The sequence below is a fragment of the Pinus tabuliformis genome, chromosome 3_1, assembly GCF_031772625.1.
Source record: "Pinus tabuliformis cultivar Carrire ecotype Pingquan chromosome 3_1, CPIR1, whole genome shotgun sequence".
Taxonomy (NCBI): Eukaryota; Viridiplantae; Streptophyta; class Pinopsida; order Pinales; family Pinaceae; genus Pinus; species Pinus tabuliformis.
This window is the reverse complement of record NC_142301.1, coordinates 214,328,827-214,336,461: the sequence shown is the minus strand read 5'-3', so window position 1 is coordinate 214,336,461 and position 7,635 is coordinate 214,328,827.

The following is a 7,635-nucleotide window of genomic DNA, read 5'->3' as shown; positions in this document are numbered from 1 at the left end:
GTTATATTTTGAGAGTGGGTTTTCCCTCTCCCCTATATTTCATGCATTTTACATAGGTACCTAAAATGGCCTTTTTATCAGGAATCATTCATTTTTTATCACTCTCACCTAAGTTATGTTTAAGGGGAGTGTTGGTGTACATGCACCCAGATAGCCTTGATTATCTTCAGTTCAACTCTTTTTCTTGCATGGTGATGTGCAATTGGCTTTAGTCAATTAACTCGAGTGCTTATGTTTGGTGTGCACTTGGTTTTAGTTAGTTAACTCTAGTGCTTGCATGCGGTGCATGTGCACTTAACAGAACAATATAAAGCACACTTAGCTTCAATTATCCTTAGTTATTGCATGTACAACTAAGCTTAACTTAGTTTCTTTATGTATTAATTCTCAAATCAATATTTTGTAATCAAATTCATTCTCAATTCATTTTTTTTTTCAATTCTGGCAAGTTTTTGCCATTATTCTTCAAATTCATATCTTTGCTCTAACAATTTTAGAATATAAAATATAAAACAAGACGATGACCCTCAAAAACCAACAGGTTGCACCATATCTATCGGATATTCTTTTCCGATTGAATTAGACGAAGTAGAGAGAAGGTGGAATTATGTATTTGCTACCTTTTGTTAGAATATAAAATATAAAACAAGACGATGACCCTAAAAAAAAAAAACAACTTGCTAGGGTTGCACCATATCTATCAGATATTCTTGTCCGATTGAATTAGACGAAGTAGAGAGAAGGTGGAATTATGTATTTGCTACCTTTCTTTTGTTTCCAACTATTGTGCTGCTTGCTTGCGTATTCTAATTCTATAAAGAGAATATAGGAAAAGACAATGCTGATTCATGAATTCAATTTGGATCACATGAATTCCATATCAAATATTGATCCGTGAAACTACGAAATTTTTATCGTATTATGCTTGCCATTTATTGTTTCCTTAAAAATCCAAACAAACTCATTATAGCAACGTCCGTGTGATATGTCTAAATTATTTTAGTCTGTCGGTAAAAATAAAAACAATTAAATTTCATCTACAAAAATTATGAATATTAGTTATTTAAATTATTTTAATCGATCATTACAAGCAAAAATAATTTAAATTCAATATAAAGATTATGAATATTAACTATTTAAAGCATAGTTATCAAATTCGCTTTCATTTGAATTAAACTAGCAATTACACATGTTGTAATGGAAATCCCGAAAAGCTGTAGTATATTATAAGAAATTTTAGAAACTAGATAAATATTGAAAAGAAAGTATTTAATTGGATCATTCATATGAAGTTTTTTTTACTTCTTCTTACTAAAAGAAGATTTTTACAAAGTTTGAGGGATGTAGCGAAGACTTTTATTAGTATTAAAAATGTTAAGCGAAGCCATTATGGAGTAATTTAGTATGTCTTTGACTCGTGATTACATCATTTCCTTGTATACTAAGTAATAATAAAGTCAGTAGGAAATCATAAATGTGGGCACATGACTTTTGTGGCCCATGGTCTTAGAGCCTGTGGATTATATGTGATGAAGTTGTTAAAGTCTTGACGATTCTCTATTGTTATATTCCTGAATTGAGTGGAGGGAAATATGACATATATTATTCAATTTTCTCATAAGGGATTATAGGGTAAAATATGGTGTTCATGTATTTTTAATTGTTTATGTGTTATCATGTATTATAAAATGTATTTATTTCTATCTCATTTTTTACTTACAAGTGGTTTCAAAGCCAAGGGATTGTGGCTTGTAGAAGGAGATGATGGTTGCAAATGTCAAAGCATTATATGTTGAGGCTAAAACTAACATAGAGAAGCCTGATTGAGATTTTACCTACATACATCAATATTGTTTGAGAGGAAATAGAAGTGTAGTAGTGTGATATGCAACTACAAAAGTGACATCTAGTGAGGAGAGAAACTCTGTGTTAAAATGAGAGAATAGCGGCATAAGTACAGAATAATAATAACAAAAAAATACTACTTTCGAAAAGGAATTTGTAAATTATTGAATAGAAATAATAGAAAGAAATATTACTTTAGATGAAAATTGTAAATTACATGTATATGGCACTCAAATGTAAGACTTCACCTATCCTTTCTTATGAATTCTTGGAGTAGACTTAGGTGATAAGAGAGAAGGGCATGCAAATGTTTAAAGGGCTGATTGCATGAGATAAATCAAATATTTTAATAACTAAATATCTTATTTTAAATGTTGTCATTCATATATATATATATATATATATATATATATATATAATTTAATCTTATGTTGTTAATGGGGGTAGATTTGTAACCCTCAAGGGACAGCTCAACTAATGATGGTTGTGTAAGTAAATGAAGTATTATATGTGAAGAGGATTTTGGTTCACATTACCCAAATTCACATATATATGTGGAATGGTCATATCTAAGCGCCTAGCATAGAGATTATAATACTAGTGGGAGGTTACAGTAGTAGTGGTTGGAATCGACCCCATGTCACATGAGTATGAGATTGGTCCTATTGCCAATTTGATGGCGATCCCGAGATGTTTGCGTGGCAAGACTTACATGGCAGCTGGCCCGTCCTTGGTCCTTCCCGTGCTAGCGCACACCGAGGTTTGGTGAGGGTTTATGGCGCCTTCAGTGCACATCCAGACTGAGGTTGGTCTCGCTTTGTGTCAGCATGACATCTATGGTATGGCTTGACCTAGGCTCATTTGTGTTGTCATTCGTTTGAGTTATGCTTCCGTTCCTCTGTGGCTTGTTTGGTTCGGCTCTTGAAGAAGATGGGTCTATGTTGCCTGCTATCCTCTTGGTTCTTCTCTGGTTCCGGTCCTCTATCGTTTTCTAGTTATATGAATGTTTTTTCATTGGACCTGGTGGCTGTTGTACACCTGGTTTTATGTGGAGGTCTCAGGTTTGGTTTGTCATTCTGGGTATACCTTATTTCGGTTGTCTGTGAACGATTCTTTTACAACTTGTAAGTGATGTTTTCTAACCGGGTTTTGGTTGCATTTCACAGGCCCTCTGCCTATTACTCTCATCGATAGCTTGGCTGCTTATTTAACAGGTAAAAACTCTGTTCCGATTCCACTATTTTTCCTTCCTTTAGTTTTTATTAATAGCCTTGCTCCGGTGAGCAGGCTGTGGTATCATGGTGCTTCGGTCATTGGTTTACGCTCAAGTTGGGGTTTCAACTCGTGGCTCGGTTGTGGAGTCTGGTCTCCCCTTCAAGTATTCATCATGGATCAAGTTCCTTGTTTTTTTCTCTAGTGTTGTTGTGTGCTATATAGCTATGCTTCCTCTCTAAAAATCTTCTTGTCACTGTGCAGGTATCCCTCTCCTCTTTGCTGTGGCTGCAAGGGGCTAGCTCTCGGGGATGAAACACCGTGGTCTCGTCCTTGAAGATTTGGGTCCGATGTGCTTAAATCGGGTAGGGTCCTTCCTTGACTGCGCTCTATGGTTGCATTTTGGTTTCGGGCTATAGTTGTTTAACCCTTATGGTTTCAGTTTTTTGGTCTGTCGATACTTGGTTGCCTCCTATGCAACGAACCCATCCTGTTGATTTTGTTTTCTGTTTTGGGAATGTATTTCGGCCTACTATTGTTGGTTGTCGTGTCTGTTGTTTTGTCTATGTACTGATTTGGTCTATCTGGGTTGTGGAAACCCTCCTCGGTCTATCTCATTTGTATGAAGGACTGTTGGTTTTTTTTTAGGGCTCTGTGTCTCGAGGCCTATGTGGAATCTAGAAGTTCCATCTTGTACTTCTATGGACCTGATGAATATATATATATATATATATATATATATATATATATATATATATATACTGTAAATTTCTAATTTAAATCAAATAGTATGTATTTGGTAATGTACTTGGATGGTTTGGCTCTGTCGTATTTGATCCTTTCAGTCTCGGTGCACAGTTTGAATGTTAATCACACAATTTGTTGTTTAATTGCTATGCATAGTAATTTATACTTGTTGCTTCTGAAACAGTGAATACCTGTAAGCTTTCTTTAAATTCATAAAAAAAAAAAAAAAATTGTTCAGAGTTATGCTTTCTTTCCTTTTTTTTTCATCTAGATGACAACAACCCCACTTTTGATTCTGGGTTGCCTATTTATGCTTGCTGGCAGCCTCATACTGTTGAGGAACCACCCTCAGTTACATTATAATTATTTTCCAGTTTCATTTAGTTTCATTTCTAACATATTTTAAAGAAATCCTATTCTAACTATTGTTCAATTTATAAATAAAAACATTGGTTGTAACATCCTTCATTTAAAAATAAAAATAAAACTAACTAAAAGTGAACTTAATCAAAATAGCTTGTCCAGCTGTCACCTCCCTAGTCAGATGCTCCTGCATCAGGCTCCTGGGGTGAATGAATCTCATGGCTCCTGTCCATGAGCTCTTCAATCAAGTACCCGATGCTTTGAATCTGGCCTGCATCCAACCAAGAACTGTCCTCAATTGGACGGTCCTTCCATTTGACCAGGTACTGTAAGTACTCTTTCCGTCGAGTCCACCTAGCCACCTGAGTATCCAAGATTTGTTTGATCTCTAGAGGCTTGGCTGGAGGCATCTATTTGACCCATGACTCAGTCTCTCCCTAGGTGTCCCATGTGTGTTCTGTCAAATTGTCCTCCACATTAGCAGTAATGTAAGGGTACAGGTCTACCACATTGAAGATGGGCGAGATCCCTATACCCGAGGGTAGTTGCAATTCATATGCATTTACAGAGAAATTTTGCAGTATCCTATAAGGTCCTATTTTTTCAGTTTCAGTTTGTTATATTTCCCTTTAGGAGACCCTTCTTTGCGTATATGTTCCAGTACCAGGTCCCCCACATTGAATTGCACTTCCCACCATTTTAAATCTGCCTACTATTTATACCTTTGGCTATTGTCTTGTAATTTGTATTTCACTTGTTCATGAATATCGTTGATCACCTTCGCGAAGTCTTCACCATCAGCACTCCTTCGTTCCAACTAACCCAAATCCTATAACTCGTGCACATCATGGGGGTGCATCCCATGTAGGATCTGGAAAGGACTTCTTCCTGTGCTCTTATTGGATGAATCATTATAACTGAACTGTTCTTGTGCAAGTACGCAATCCCACATGAATTTTCACCAACCAGACTACGTAATAGATTTCGTAGACTTTAGTTCACCACCTCAATCTGCCCATTAGTTTGTGAATGATAAGCTGAGATAAAGTTTATTTTGGGGTCTAGCTTTTTCCACAAAGTCCACCAAAAATGACCTCTGAACTCCACGTCCCGATCTAAAACAATAGACTTCGACAAGCTATGTAATTTGACAATCTCTGTGAAGAACAAGTGTGCTACATGTGTGGCATCGCTGGTCTTCCTACAGGGAATGAAATGTACCATCTTGGTGAAGTGATCCACCACCACCATGATTGAATCAAACCCCTTCTGTGTTCTTGGAAAACCTAAGACAAAGTCTAAACTAACTGAGTCCCATGGTCTATCCGGAATAAGCAAGGGTGTATATAATCCTGTATTTTGACTGTGTCCCTTCGCAAGCTGACACATCTTACACCTAGCCACAAAGCTTTGTACGTCTCTACGCACATTCAGCCAATAGTAGAAGTGGCTCACTTGATCCAAATTCTTATAAATGCCACAATGTCCAGCTAAACCCCCACTATGTTTTTCCTGGAATAAGTTTCCCCTCATTGAACATTCCGGAATACACAACTTTCCTCCCTGGAACAACAATCCTTCTTGTACGTTATAATCTAGCCATGAACTGTTGTCTCTCAACAACGGATTCTGGCAAGCTTCGTACGCTTCCTTAAAGTCTGCATCTGTTTCATACAAATCCTTAAGATGCTCAAATCCTAACACCTGCACTCTGCTTTCCTGTAAAATCAAATTTCTCCTGCTTAACGCATCTACCACTTTGTTGGCTTGACCGCTGATGTGTTTCAATACAAATGTAAAACTCTGGAGGTACTCCACCCACTTCGCATGTTTATGGTTCAGCTTGTGTTGTTGCATAACATACTATAATGCAGAATTGTCTGAAAAAAAAACCAAATTCATTCGACATCAAGTAATGTCTCCAATGTTTCAGTGCTTGGCCCACTCCATAAAATTTCTTGTCATAAGACGTATACTTCTACCTACTCTCATTAAACTTCTCGCTGAAGTATTCCATTGGCTTGTCCTCTTGGCTGAGTACTGCTCCAATCGTTGTCCCACTCGCATCGCAACGAACTTGAAATTTTTTATTGAAATCTGGCAACCGCAAAATTGGTCTTTCAATGATCTTCTTTTTCAGCAGCTGAAAACTCTTTTCCGCTGACTCCGTCCAATGAAAAGGTTGATTTTCCTTTTTAATGGTACCTACCATGGGTGCACAAATCCCGTTGAAATATTTTATAAATTTTCGATAAAAACTCGCCAACCCATGAAAACTCCGCACTTCAAACAAACTCTTGGGGGATGGCCAGCCAACTATGGCTGCAACCTTTTCTGGATCCATCTTTAATTCGTTTTCCAAAATCATAAATCCTAAATAAATCAATTCTTTCCTAAAAAAGTACACTTCTTCAAATTTATCAACAATTTGTTTTGCTGCAACTTTTCCAGGACATACGTGACATGTCGAAAATGTTCTTCCTCCATATTTCTGAAAATAAGGATATCATCTAGATATAAAATCACGAGCTTTCCAATGAATTCCTTCAACATATTATTCATCAAGCACATGAATGTGCTAGGTGCGTTGTTCAGTGCAAATGGCATGACCAGCTATTGATACAGGCCTTTATTGGTCTTGAAAGTTGTCTTCCATTCTTCCCCTTCATGAATCTGAATCTGGTGATATCTGCTTTTCAAATCAATATTAGAAATATATGCCACTCCACTAGAACAGTCCATAATGTTGTCCATCTGTGGTAAAGGAAACCTATACTTAATAGTGATCTTGTTAATTGCTTGAGAATCAATACACATCTGCCATTCACCTCCTTTCTTGGGAGCTAAAACAGTTGGGACCGCACAAGGACTTAAACTCTCCCGAATCAACCCTTTATCCAACAACTCCTGTACCTGCTTCCTGATCTCTTCATTTTCCTTTGGACTTATCCAGTAAGCAGCTTTGTTTGGTAAAATAGCCCCTGGAATGAAATCAATATGGTGACTGATACTCCTTTCTGGCGACAATTTTTCTGGTAGATCATCCACCACAATGTCACTAAACTCCTGCAGCATATCCTGTATCTCCTTAGGTAAGTCAATAATCTTAGTATGGATTAACACTGCTCTTGGCCTTCGCACAATTGCATATTTTACCTCATCATCTCCAATCTGCTGTAGAAACTCTTTTCCTCCTAACAGTAATGCTTTTGTTCCACCATTTTCTACCGTATCCTCCTCTTTCATGGGTACTAGCGTATGCTTTATCCCATCCTTAGAAAACTTGTAACAGTTTGTCTTCCCATCATGGACAACTTTCCTATCATATTACCATGGTTTTCCCTGCAGTATATGGCACACATCCATCAACATGATATCACAAGTTACTTTATCCTTATACCTACCAATGTGAAACTCCACTTCGCACTGCTCATCAACCAACAGTTGGTGTCCTTTTTGTAACCAAGA